This window comes from Nuphar pumila, chromosome 8 (genome assembly GCF_984573655.1).
Source record: "Nuphar pumila chromosome 8, dmNupPumi1.hap1.1, whole genome shotgun sequence".
In the NCBI taxonomy this organism is placed as follows: domain Eukaryota; kingdom Viridiplantae; phylum Streptophyta; class Magnoliopsida; order Nymphaeales; family Nymphaeaceae; genus Nuphar; species Nuphar pumila.
In genome coordinates this window covers 97,600,934-97,614,539 of record NC_143256.1, presented here as the reverse complement: position 1 = coordinate 97,614,539, position 13,606 = coordinate 97,600,934, and positions in this window count along the sequence as shown.

The following is a 13,606-nucleotide window of genomic DNA, read 5'->3' as shown; positions in this document are numbered from 1 at the left end:
AATTTGATAAAACCTAATAAATCATGCTTTAACTAATGAAAATAATAATAAAAAATACCAAACAGCAAAACGAAATTAATTTCTATGCTAAAACACATGTAATAAACGTAAATAAGTAAAAAAAATAAATAAAAACAGGGAATCCATTGCTGGAATTTGATTTTACCTTTAAAATCATGGATTTAACCCATTAAAAGGGCAAATCACATGTTTTATTGGTTAATAACATGAAAATCGATGCAATAATCGATTCTACCGGATTAGAATCTCTGTAAAAACAGTGAAACCAGGTTAGATCATCTTCTTGGATCGTTCTTGAGGTTCTTGAGGTTGAATCTATGGTTTAATCCATGAAGGTGATGATGTCAATGGCTAAATTCATGTTTAAACTAATAAAAGCATTAAATAAAACCAAAAAATTAAGAAAGTTTCTTACCTTGAGGTTGCAGCAATGGAGGAAGGGCTGGAGAGGAGAGATAAGCTCCAAGAATTGCTAAAGAGGTAGCTGGAAAAATCGACCCCCTATGGGTCTCTATTTATAGAAATTTTTTAGGTTTTGAAAATTGACAATTTTGAAATTTTTGGACTCTCTAAGGGGGGGGGGGGATTTTTGGGTGGAGTTACCTAACTACCCCTAGCCTAAATTATCCTAATTAACCCCTAGCTAAACCTAAGAATCCCTCAAATATGGCGCCACTTGGCGTTTTTCCACATTTGGGTTTTTAAAGTTTTAAAAACCTCTAAAAACACTAGTTTAAAAACCAAACTTTTAAAAATGAGTTTTCAAAATAGATTTTGACTCTTCTAAACTTCTAAAACTAACCAAGACACTGACTAAGCCTAGACTAACCCTGACTTTCTCAAATGTGGCTCCACCCCGAGTGGGCCCTACTTGAGTTTTTCAAAAAATGATTTTAAAACTTGAAATTGAGAGAATTTTCAAAAGATTTTCAAAAGTAAACTTGAAATTAAAAGTTTTGAAATGGCATAGAGTTCCAACTGAGTTAGAACTCCTCTGGATGTGGTGCCAACTGAGTGGGCCCACACCAGGTTTTGAGAAATTTGAAATAAACACTGAAAATAACTTTGAAAAGAGGTTTAAATCAATAATTAAAATTCAAAATCTTTGAAAATAGAGTCTCAGGCGAACTGGAACTCCGGGTTAGAGTCCTGGATTTTTAGGACTCTGAGATTTTGGGTTTTAAAATCCAAAATGAAGGAATTTCTGAAAAGATTTTATAAAAAATGATGAAACGAGTCAGAAAATACAATCAGGGTTAGACTCCTAACTCGATCAGAACTTTGAAATAGAGTCCTGGATTAACTGGACTCTAAAAAGTGACCTAATTTTTTAAAACAAATGGAAATAAATGAAAAATGGAAGTAACAACAGACTTCAAAACAGACTCTTGACTAGACTAGGACTCTGGGACAGAGTCCTGATTAGACTGAAACTCTAGATTTTTTTGGTGTTTTCTGAAAAAGCGACGAAAGAACTTGTAAAAACAATATAAACAATAACAAGTATTGAAATAGAACAAAGTTCTGATTCAACTAAAACTATGAGGATAGAGTCCTGATTGAACTAGGACTCTCAGTTTTTTGGATTTTCTGAGAAAACAAATGAGAGAATTTTGAAAAACAGTTAAAAACAGGATGAAATTGAAGTTTTGGTTCAACATCCTGATCTGATTAGGACTCTGAGAAAGAGTCCTGATTTGATCAAAACTCTAAGAATTTTGGTTTTCTGATAAGCAAATGATGAAATTTGGGCAAAGCTTTTGAAAACCAGTGAAAATGAAGTATAAAAATCAATTTTGGATAGAGTCCTGATTCGATCAGGACTCTAGGGGTAGAGTCCTGCTTTGATTAGGACTCTGGGCTAAAACCTCAGAATTTTGAAATTCTTTGATAAAAGTATAACAGTTTTGATATATGGAAAGATTTTTGAAAGATTCTCTCAAAATTGAAATCAGGATCAGAGTCCTGATCCAACTAGGACTCTCTAAACAGAGTCCTGGTTCAACTAAAACTCTAAATTTCTAACTCATTTTGAAAGATTTTGAAAGATTTGATTAAAAATGGATAAAATAGTTGTAAAAGATTAGAGTCCCAATCCAATTGAAACTCTGAAGAAGAGTCCTGATCCGACTGGAATCTTGAAGAAGAGTCCTGATCCAACTAAGACTCTAAAATTTTGGCCAAACAGAAGATTTTAAAAGATTTTCTCCGAAAACAGATAAAAAGGTAGTGAAAAGTAGAGTTCTGATCCGACTGGACTCTGAAAAAAGAGTCCTGATCCAACTAGGACTCTAAAATTTTTGGAGATTTTTGACAAGTAAAGGAATCCAGAAGCGGCACCACCTAAATGGGTCTCATCTGAGAATTGAAATTGGTTGAAAATTGAGTTTAAAAACAAATCCAGATTATTTTTTTTTAGAAAACATTTCAAAATATAAGGTCCTGGGGGTTGGCAAATGACAAAATGCTGATTAAAAACCCAGGTTTTAAAAATTGATTTTGAAAGAAAAGTTTTAAAACGCGAATCTGGATTAAATATTTTTAAAACAGGAGTGCTGGATCTTGAAAATGAGATGTAATGACATGCAATGCAATGCAATGAAATAGTATGCCAAATGCATGTAATGATATTCAATGACATATGAAATATATAAACACTGGATAAGGGTGAAAATTTGGGGTGTTTACAGGCGGGTTCTTAGCGCAATATGAAGAAGGCAGACTGATAGAACATGCCATTTACTATGTGAGTTAGACTTTTATTGACTACGAGAAGAAGTATTCTCATATAGAAAAGATATGCCTAGCACTGGTTTGGATGTGTCAGAAGTTGAGACATTACTTGTTAGCATCAGAATTCAAGATTCTCTCAAAACTTAATCCTCTCAAGTACATTCTTGAGCAACCATTTCTCAGTGGTTGAATTGCTAAGTGGCAAGTTCTATTGATGCAGTATGACTTGAAATACGTCGCTTAACAGTCGATCAAAGGCCAAGCTATCGCCGACCAACTAGCCAATTTTCCTTTGTCAAAAGAAGTGAAAGCCAAAGATGATTTCTGTGATGAGCGCATTCATAACGTTCGGCAATCTCCGGTTTGGAGTTTATTCTTTGACGGTTCCAAGAAAATGGCCAGCATAGGAGTCAAAATCCTATTGATCACACCAGAGAAGGAGATGATCTCTTTCTCTCTCAAACTTGATTTTCAGTGCACTCATAATATGACCGAGTATGAAGCTTTAATACAAGGTCTTAGAATTTTGCAAGACTTTAATGTTAAGAGAGTGAACGCTTTCAGCGATTCATTGTTCATCGTCAGCCAAGTCAAAGCCAAATGGCAGGTAAAATACTAGAAGTTGCTTCCTTATCAAAAGATTGTTCTATCCCTCATCGACAATTTTGATGAAATTCAACTTTTTCTTATCAAAAGAGAGTTTAATCAAATAGCTGACGGTTTGGCCAGCCTAGGCTATGTTATGTCTTTTAGGAGCGAAGAATTTTGTCGTTCTTTTGAAATTGGCAGACTTGACTAACCTGCCTTCATTCCAATAATGCAAGTCAACTAGGCGGAACAAAAGAAAAAGCCTTGGTATCAAGATATCAGAAATTTCATTGAAACTGGTAAGCTTCCATCAAAATTATCGAAGAAGGAACAAAAAGCAATTCAACACATGTTTGCTCGTTATTTTATTCTCGCCAATGTTCATTATCGTCATGGGTTCAGTTTTGAGTATTTCAGGTGCCTAGACGAAAAAGAAGCCAAGAAAGTCATTTGAGAAATGCACAAAGGCATTTGTGGTGGTCACATCGTTTACCAAACTCTTGTTAAGCAGATCATTCGGGCAGGATATTATTGGAAGACCATACAACAAGACTGATTTCGCTTTGTGAAGAAATGCGTATAATGTCAGATGCATGCACCTTCGATTCATGCACCAGCAACATATTTGCAATCTGTCGTCTCTCCATGGTCGTTCTCTATGTGGGCCTTTGATGTCGTAGGTCCCATCACCCCTTCTGCTTCAAATGGCCATAAATATTTTCTTGCCGCAACAGAATACTTTACTAAATAGGTGGAAGTTGTCACTCTACGCACACTAGAAGGCCGACATGTAGTCTCATTTATTCACAGAAATATTCTTTGTCATTTCGGTATACCGCATGACATTGTTTCAGATAATGATACTCATTTCAAGAACGATAGAATAAAGACCTTTTATTCAAAATTCAAAATTCAAAATTCAAAATTCAAAATTCAAAATTCATCATCATTTCTCAGCTCCATACTATCCCCAAGGGAATGGTCAGGTGGAAGCTACAAACAAAATTTTTATTCGCATCTTGGAAAAAACCGTTGAAACGGGGCGTAATTGGCACGAGAAAATCCATGATGCACTCTGGGCATATCGAACCATCGTTCGAACCCCAACTAACGCAACTTCCTTAGAGTTTGTTTATGGAATTGAGGTGGTATTACCTCTTCATGTTCAGAAACTTTCCCTTAAATTTGCATCTCTTCTAGAGCTACCACTCGATCAGTATCAACAACAGAGATTGGTACAACTCGATCTACTCGATGAGAGAAGACTCAAAGCAGCGGAGCATGCTCAGTCTTATCGACAGAGGATAGCTAGGCAATATGTCAAGTCAGTCATCGAAAGAAGATTTTGAATTAATGATTTGGTCCTTAGATCAACAGCTCATCTCAAGCACCGCCCGCGCGGCAAATGGTCACCAAACTAAGAAGGGCCCTACGTGGTCAAAGAAGCGTTACCACATAATTCATATCGTCTGATTAGTGCAAACGGGGTAGAATTACCCGATCCTATCAATGCCCGACACTTGAAGAAATTTTATACTTAGAAAACTTCTATGCTATCTTTTGTATCCCTCAATAAATTTCTTTTAACAATAACGAATTACTCTTTTATCTGAATGTCGTTCTCCCAGAATACACTAGGGCATTTTTGTTACAAAACTCTTTTTTTTATTCAAAATACCCTGTATGCTGGCAGGATCAAACAAAATCTTTCATCATTAGCTTATTCACATACATTCACGTCTATTCGCATGTGTTTGCATTTGCTTACATCCATTCTTCATTTGCACCAAATTTCATTCGGGATAAGGGACAAATCCAGAGATCTCGATCAACTGTCTGAGTCTTCGTGAGGGTGAAGATTGAAAATCTCCCATCACAACTAACGGATAAACTTTTAAAACCCTGTGCTCGTACTGGTAATCTTTAAAAAAAAATTAGTGCTCATACTGGTAATCTTTTAAAAAAATCAGTGCTCGTACTAGTAATTTTTTAAAAACAGTGCTCGTACTGGTAATCTTTTAAAAAAAATGGTGCTCATACTGGTAATCTTTTAAAATTCGGTGCTCGTACTGGTAATCTTTTAAAACCCAGTGCTCGTACTGGCGATCTTTCAAAATCTAGTGTTTGTACTGGTAATATTTTAAAATCCAGTACTCATACAGGTAATCTTTTAAAATCCAGTGTTCGTACTGGTAATCTTTTAAAATTCAGTGCTCTTACTGGTGATCTTTTGAAATTCAATGCTCGTACCGGTACTTTGTCAAAATTCAGTATTCATACTGGTCGCAATCTAAACACTAGACTCGCATTGGGGTTCAGACTCAATGTTAATCTTTAGATCTGCGAACCAAACAATCTTTGTCAGACCCTTGAGTCACTCCAGACTATCAATCATACCTTCGGGTCATCTATTTTGTTAGTCAGACCTCTGGTCATCAATTTTTAGCAAGCAAAACCTTTGGGTTAACTGATTCTATCAAAGTCAATCATATCTTTCCAACCTTTGGGTCGCATTCGACAATTATAGTCTTTCAAGATTCGACCTTTGTGTTGAATTCGTCTGCCAACTAGCTCAAAATCAATTACCAATCATTTCTCTTGCGAGGGACCCTTTTTCGAGGGAGAGTTTGAGGGAGCTCATTCTTTTTGCATGTCTTTATTGTTCATTCGTTGAACCCCTTTTTTTTAGGAAGAGTTTGAAGGGACTCGTGCCTCATGAACAGTTTGCAAAACAATCTTTATTGTCACACAAGGAACCCTTTTTTCAGGGAGAGTTTCAACGAAAGCTCGTTCTCCTTGTAACCCTAAATATCTTTTGTTAGGCCACCCCGTCATCGAGGACCCTTTTTCCAGGGAGAGTGTGATGGACTCGCTCCTCTATGATATCCTTTTCAACCTTTGTTAGCGGCCCCCTTTCCATAATTGAAGTCTAGAAATAGGGAGTTTTGACGAAAACTTTATTTTTCTTTGAAAGTTTGCTTTGAAAACACCTCCTCTTTAGGGAAGAGAGGAGTATCTTTTTGTTACCCGTTCAGGTAAGGGTCAAGCCTGAGTCTCTCCTTTGGGGAAAGGAGAGGAGAATCTAGCTACGGATGTGTTATTTAGACCTCAAGCGATTTCTTTTACCAAGGATTCCAAGAATATTTTGCCAATTTGTCATGAAAAATAGTTGTTGATTTCAAAAATCTTTATTGCACAAAACTTTACCTCAGAATACCTTTAGTATTACTTTAAAAAAGAGTGAAGTTTTTGCGAAGAAGGATTCAAAATCCAAATTCTTTCCATTGGTCAACCAAAGGGATGAAAGATAAATCCTCGATATGGCCAGCAAAGAAAATTCAACGTTGTCGCAAAGCCATAAGTGATTGATATTGATCGAAGCTATGGCACATCTTTAAAGATCATTCTTGTAAAAATGAGGCAGTGAAAATATCCTGAGTGATAAAAAAAAGAGTTCACCCAATCCATTTTCCTTAATCATCTAAGCTGCAATTAAATATCCGCAAAAAGGATCTCTCAATCATCGTCAAGTTGAAGGTTGGTGGATGAGTTAGACCCCCGGGGCCAAAGAAAATTTGGACCATCTCTAAGATGAAGGAGTTTGTGATGGATCCTTCCAGGGAAAGTTCAGATCACCGCCAAGTTGAAGGCGAATGCAATGAACCTCCCACCAAACCCTAAAAGATATTTAATTTTCATTTTCATCAAGAGACCATCAATGAGTCAATACCGTCAATATAATCCCTGAGGCAAAGAAGGATCGGAACATCTCCAAAATGAAGGAGTTTGTGACATACCCTTCCAAAAAAGAGAAAAGCTAGGACATCTCCAAAATGAAGGATGATGTAATAAACTCCCCAGAAACCCAAGAGAGCTCCAATTCTGTAAAAAAAAAAAAGTGCAGAAAGGCCATCATGAGAAAAGAATCTCAGGATATCAAACTATCAAATCTGCCAAAAATCTTCTTTAAATTTTGTGAAATTCTTTTATAAATATCTTTTCACCAATTGCTTTCACAATGAGAATTCTTTCTTTTTCGTTCATACCAAGGAAATTGATAGTCTCCTTGAAAGAAAGTCAATTGCAAGTAGCTTGAATTCGAATCTTGACTCTATGAAGTTAAATCCAGATGGAGGTAATACTCTATGCAGAAAGAGGGAATATTTTTCATATATGTGCTTATCTCCAATCATTCTTGAATTAACTACAATCTTTATCGTATTGGCAATCTTTTCAAGTTATCCTGACATGAAGTGAGAGCTTGATATCTATTTTGATGTATCCAGGCGTTGTTTTTATCCCTTTTAGGATCGGATAACAGGAGTTGTCCAAGATCCTTCCCTTTTTATTTTGATCTGAGTGCCTAGGCTCTCATATTTGCACACTTCCCTGTGCTCCCCACTGTCCCACTATAGACAGTTCCCATTCAAGGTAAGGGTTAAACCTGAATTGCTTCGGCAAAAGGTCATCTGTTTTAAAAGTCATTCAGTCTTAGTAATGATACATCCAAGATCAATCCCTTTTCAAGCTTTAGGGAAACCTGTTATCGTCGCAAAATTTTTCCCCACCTTCCCTTCCTTGCGGAAGAGAAAGAGGGAAACGCTTTCGCGATTCAAACTTGACCGGATTTTGGAAATTGCTTTTGAAATACTCGCCTCCGTTTTGAAAATTGCGGGAAAATCCATGGGATGGGGCTCGACCTGTCGGTACGAGGTTCAACCGTTTCTGCCGCCTTTAACAGGGGTAATCGAACCAAGGACCAAAATTGTGCTTGACTTAGTTAAATCATCAAAATCGTGTTCTATCCTAAATGCACAGAGAATTCAGGCATGTGCTATGAGATTTTGGAAAATGCAAGTTGGAAAACATGATGTATGCTTAGAAAACATTTGAAGTTGGAAAGAATCTCTCAGGAAAAAGGTCAATTTCTCAGGAAACTCAGATAAAAAGGGTTTTGAAAACATGAGAAAGCTTATAAAGATGGGAGAAAATCAGGAATAGTTGAAAATCCTGGGAAAATGGAAGTGATTCTTGAGAAAAGATGAACCTTTTGAAAAGGGAAACACTTCTTAGGAAAACTGAGACTTTGAGAGTTTTCTTAGGAAAATGATGGAAGATTTATAGGAAAACTCATTGGAGAAGGAAATTCAAAACTTGGGGAATCAAAATCCTGGGAATTTTACCTTTTGAAATACTTGAAAATCGATTTTGGATCTTGGAGAAAGATTGGAAAACTCTTTTGAATCTCTTAAGAAAATGTCATTTTCCAGGGAAAACTGTGGAGAAACTTGTCTTTGGAAAACCGATTTTGAAAAATCCTTAGAGTTTCTTGAGAAGTCGATTTCTTGAGAATGAAGTTTTCTTGAGAAAATCAATGATTTCATGGTGCAAATGACATGAGTGAATGAATGCACTTTGAAAAGATTTCCGAGGAATGGGTTGGAAAATGTGCATTAAGTCCAAATAAATCCTTCACATATTCTGACTGTGGCCATGAATATGTTCAGAAATTAGTTGATTTGATGCACATGATTTTGAAAACTTTGGAAATATGATGTGCATTTTAAGATAGCCTAAGAGTGTAGGCTCAATGTGACTAGTAGAAAGATGATGGATCTGGGTCTCGTCCATATTCCGACTAGGGCCGTAAATATGGATCCCACCGAGTCCATCAACTCCCTAAGAGTTGGTGCACGTGCCATTCGTGAACATCCATAGTGCTTTTGAAATAAAATGCATGAATCATAGAAACAGGATATTGCATAAATTCAAACTATATGATATGCATCCTAGTCTAAGCAGGAAATTAACTCTCTTATTCCAAAATTTACATCATTACATCACTAAATAAAGGAAATAAAAGAAATTTGCAGACTTCAGCTCCTTCTTTGGAAATGTCCCTGCCAAGCTTGAAATAAAGTTAGCTCAAATATGTGGGTTTTTCCAAGATTTTCCAATAATATTATGAAATTATTGGATTTAATTGGATATAAACCCTATTCTCATGCTTCCTTGATATTTTGAAATGATGAAAATGCTAGAAATTCAGCGAAAAATAGTTTGAAATTCGAAATGGTGGTCAAAATGACCAAAATACCCCTAAAATCAAAGTGATACCTTTAAAATCAGGGTTTTTGAAGGAAAATTTGATAAAATTGAGATTTTGAAATTCAAATTGAATCAAATGATGATAAAATGCAATAAGAGACATGATGACATGCTGCTAAACACATTAAGACTGTAAAATCAGAATTTGACATTTTGCAATTTATCCAAAATAACGAATTTCGCTTGTTTTTCGCTTGGATCCGGGTCCTGCGGGACCCTGTTTTGGTATTATAGCTAATCCAAACCTCAAATGAATTACAAATTACACCAAATTCGGTATGAAGCATCTAATTACTCTGATAAACAGCCTAGAATGCTAAAAATTACGAAATGATATGATTTAAATGCTACAATTCAAAGAAAGTCCTAAAATGGTGGATTTTGCCTATGGATCCGAACCAAATGCAATGCTTAACATGATAATGCAAGATTTACACCATGAAAACTTCTGATATTTTGCAGACTGCTAAAAGACCCAAAATGGAACATTTTTGGTTTTTACAGCCTCGAGAGTTGAGCCATGGTGAGCTCAATAACAGGGATTTAGTTCTGACAGACGTAAACATCACCCTAATATGATGTAAAATGCCAAACAAATATAAAACAGCCATGTAAATTTCTGCAATTAATCAGAGCTATGCACGACACCTACATGAACAACTTTCATGTTTATGACTTCGGCATTTGATCAACAGACACACAGATAAAAATATAACTATTCCTGCCTGAACTAACAGAACAGACAAATGTAGCAAAACAGGGGACTGACACAAAAAAACCGAAGCAGGTATCAAAACTGTTCTAAAAATCACAGGCTTTTAGATGCAAACAAAGGACATCTCGGACACAATTTTCACTTTTTATAGTTTTGGATTTGGAGCAACACACAAAGAGAAACCATAGCCCTAAGTCGATCCAAGATCTCAGAGGCCCAAATTAGGCTCTGACACGTGTCCCGAACTCTCGGATTTTTGTCAGACATTAAAAAAATACGAAAACTCTGAAAAAATCATATTAACAATTAGACATTCTCTCAAGTTCATAACATTTTTCGAAGCGAAAATCGGATCTCCCATTAGGGATATCTCGATTTTACAAGTCAGAAAATGATTTTCAAAACTCATCCCGAGTAAAAAAACCCGACTTTCCATTTTGAATGTTTACCGTAGTAAACAAATTCAAATGCCTCCGAATTTTTGGCAAAATTTCAGGGACACCTAATGGCGCATTCCGTGATTTTTTTGGGATTTTTAATAAAAAATAAATGCATGAAATGACGTGTGGACTGACTGACAAAAATAGAGACCTACTGAAAATAAGCAGAATTGAAATAAATGCTAAATTAATCCTAATTAATTCATGAAATGTACTAAATGAATGAAATAAAATGCAAATTAAATCTAGCTAACTACATGCATGTTAAAAATCATCAAGGAAGTATAATTATGTATTTTTATATATGTCGTTTTATGAGAATAGCTCAATCCATCCCTCGGATGAGCTCTTTCTTCAAACGACAACACGAATCAAACCAAAAGAATTATCATAGTGAAATCAATAGGAATGGAGGCTTACCTTGTGTTCTCCAGCGGTTTTGGAACTCCCAAAATGAGTGGCTACCTTGATAATGGGCTCCAGAGGGGCGTGAATCCATAGGAAACCAAGAAAGAATGAAAATGGAATTCTGAAGTTCAATTCTCAAACAGGGCTCTCAGAGTGAAAATGCTAAATCCAAAAGAAGCTCTCCTAGGCTGGGCATGGGGCCTTGTATTTATAGAGATTTTTGGAAAATTTTGAAATTCAAAAAAGCTTAATCTGAGCCCTCCATGTGGCGCCATCTCAGAGGGTGTTGTCTTGGAGTTTGAAATTCAAATTCTGCTTTATTCTGGAAGGAGGAGAGACTTCCATGTGGCGCCATCTCAGAGCATCCACATTGCCATGTGTCAGAAGGTAGGAGCAGAGGAAGCAGAAGACGCCACCTCAGAGGGGTTTGAATTCTACTTTTTCTGATGAGAGGAGAGACTGACATGTGGCGCCATCTCAGAGCATCTTCATTGACATGTGTCAGAAGGAAAGGCAGAGGATTCAGATGGTGCCACCTCAGAGAGAGTTTGAAATTTAAATTTCTGCTTTTTCTAGAGGAAAGGAGAGACTGCCATGTGGCACCACCTCACAGCGGCTCCTACAATGACATGTGGCAAGAGGGAGGAAAAGGGACACGTGGCACCATCTCACACAAAATAGAAAAGGTGAAGTTCAGGATTTGCGCCACCTCAGACTAGAGTTTGAACATTTGAATTCTAGCTTTCTCTGAAGGAGGCAGAAAGTGACATGTGTCACTTGCTTTTTCTGAAGAAAGCAGAGAGAGACACGTGTCCCTTGCTTTTTCTGAGAAGAGCAGAGGGTGACATGTGTCACTTGTTTTTTTTGAGAAAAGCAGGGAGTGACATGTGTCTTCTACTTTTTCTAAAGGAAGCTGGAGATGACATGTGTCATCTACTTTTCTGAGAAAAATAGGAGGGAGACATGTGTCCTCTGCTTTTTCTGAAAGGAGCAGAGATTGACACGTGTCGCTTGCTTTTCCTGAGGAAAGGAGAGAGTGACATGTGTCACCTGCAGGAGACATAATTCAAATGGTGCCACCTCAGAGGAGACAAGTTCTACTTTTTCTGAACAGGACAACACATGACACGTGGCATCTCATGGTGACCTTGGAATGACACTTGGCACAGGGTGAAGATGGTAGACATTGACACGTGGCATAAAATAAAGAGGATGACTAATGACATGTGGCGGCATCTTAAGGTGGTCCCACACTGACACGTGTCAAAGGGTGGCAGAAGAGAGAAGGTGACATGTGGCGCCAACTCTAGGTGAACCCTATGCTGACACATGGCAGGTAAATGGGAGGAGAGAGAAAGGACAAGTGGCACCAATCTAGGGGACAAGGTTCCTATTTTTTTGGGTTTTTCAAAGTTCAGGTTTTTCAAAAGAAAAGTCTATGTGACACCACCTCAGTGTGGGTCCCACATTGCTTCTTTATTGAAATAAGAACAAGACAACAACCTCTTTTTGGAATTTTCATAAAATCTGAGCTAATTGGTAAAACAGGAATTTTTGAAAAGAGTTGGCCCCTGTAGGGCAATTTTGTAAAAGAAAGATATTTGAAATTGTCAAAAGGGAAAAATCTAAGATAAGGTGGCTGAAATCCATATTAAAACTATCCAGATCATTTTCCTGAGGAAATATTTTAAAATTCAGAGCCCTGGGGGTAAAATGGGAAGAACTGATAATTTTGAAGACCCAGGGTTTTGAAATCAATTTTGAAAAGAGTTGAAATTCTAATCTAGATTGAAAATTTTGAAATCGAGAGTTCTAGACCTCGAAATGACATGCTGTGCAGTGTAGTGATATGAAATGCTCATGCAATGATATGCAATGTCATGTCTTATGAAATGCAATCTTGAACCAAGACTCTGGAGATGTCTGTCTCCTGTCAGGAGTAAAATCTTGAACATTTGAGAAAAAAAATACAGAAAAATTGAGAGTTTCAGATGAAATTTGGACTTTTACAAGGTTCGAACTCAGAAAATGACCATTTTGCCCTCCGGCGATTTCAAAGGCTGAATGATGATGTTTGGTGAAAATGTTGGGGAGGTGAGTGAAAATTTGGGGTGTTTACAGATGCCCCTCTTTGCTGCTAAGCCGGCTCATGGCCGAGCTTAGTGGCAAAGAAAAACACACCAAATTTGGGCTATACATAAAAAAAAATGCCCCAGTTAGAAGGATCTGTCTGGGTGTGAAGAAATTAGCCCGAGGAAGATGGTAGATATGAAGCGAAGAATAAAGAGGAAAGATTTGCTCAATGAGAGCGAAGTTGAGGTTTTTGCCCTTAACCTGGATGGGACAGAAATACCTCGCATGGAACGAAGCTCAGGTTTTGACCCTTGACCTGATTGGGGAATGGAATATCTCATCGAAATGAGACTCAGGTTTGTACCCTTAACCTGATTGGGCGGAAGATGAAATACCTCTTTGATTGAGGCTCAGGTTTGTACCCTTATCCTGATTGGGCAGAAAATGGAATACCTCTTTGAATGAGGCTCAGGTTTGTACCCTTATCCTCATCGGGCGGAAAATGGAATACCTCTTTGAG